This window comes from Triticum dicoccoides, chromosome 7B (assembly GCF_002162155.2).
Source record: "Triticum dicoccoides isolate Atlit2015 ecotype Zavitan chromosome 7B, WEW_v2.0, whole genome shotgun sequence".
Taxonomy (NCBI): domain Eukaryota; kingdom Viridiplantae; phylum Streptophyta; class Magnoliopsida; order Poales; family Poaceae; genus Triticum; species Triticum dicoccoides.
Genome location: NC_041393.1, coordinates 572,142,836 through 572,144,005, shown reverse-complemented (window position 1 = coordinate 572,144,005; position 1,170 = coordinate 572,142,836).

Genomic DNA, 1,170 nt, shown 5'->3' with positions numbered 1-1,170 from the left:
GCGCGAGCGGTCGCACGAAATAAGCGGTGCAGGATGCTATTTTGCTCCGTGCGCTTAACCAGTTATGCCGCGCGCGCATTTTTTGCGCCTTCGCTGGAGCGCCCGAAACAGCTGCGCGCGCGCCAAAAGCCCTATTTTTTCAGCTCGGTCGCGTGACTGTTGAAGATGCTCTGGGTACTCACGTTCAGACTTGAGAAGTTGCTTCGCTTCCTGTACTATCGCGGCAACCGGCGACCTATTAAGCATGTGCTCGCTGAGCATATCAATAGCCAGCGAACAGTCTGATTCCAAGATGAACGGCTCTGGGCTCCATTCCATTGCTAGTGCTATGCCTGAGAGAGATTTCACAGCATCGCATTGATAACGATCGATCCACCTTTTGGCTAGATCATTGGCTGCAACCCGAGCCTTGGTTGTAGTTTTCTCGGCTCTCTTTTTCCATCACAGAAACCAAAATGCTATGGTAGCCACTATTTTATAGGATGGGATCGAGCTTGCTCTTCGTAATCGGCTAGCCTCTATTGCGATCGCAGAACTTGCTTCTCAAAACTCTATGCTATAGGGTGTAACTACCTCGCAGGAACTGGACATGTGGAAACTTCTTAATGGCGACAGCTTCACCACACGCGGGGCTTATGCGGCTCTGAACATGCAGCTTGCGGATCCCCCACTCACTCGGATTTGGGACTCTAGGGTGCCGAAGAAGGTGATGATCTTCAGGTGGTTGTTTACCTAGACCGCTTGAACACTAGGAAGAACCTCCACCAAAAGAAAATTCTCAGCTACGAGACCTACCCAAGATGCGACCACGCGGTGGAGGATTGCAACCACCTGTTCTTCACCTGTCCGGCCGCTCGTACGGTTGGGCGTATCACCGGGATTTGACCTCGGTTCAACCCTACTGCTGACTTCTACAACACCATGATCCCTGATGTTCTGCCCAAGCCAGTCCGCCCCTTCATGCTTCTATTCATCCTTTGAAAACTTTAGGATGCTAGGAACAAGAAAGGTTTTCAAAGTTTAGAGATTGATGCCAATAGCACTGTAAAAGTTTAGAGACGGAAACGCTGAGGGAACACGTCGGTCTGTGACGTGAGTTCCTCTCCTCACGCATGACCTCTATAAACTCTAAACCGTTTTTGAAATATATTAAAGAGTGGGGAGTCTCTC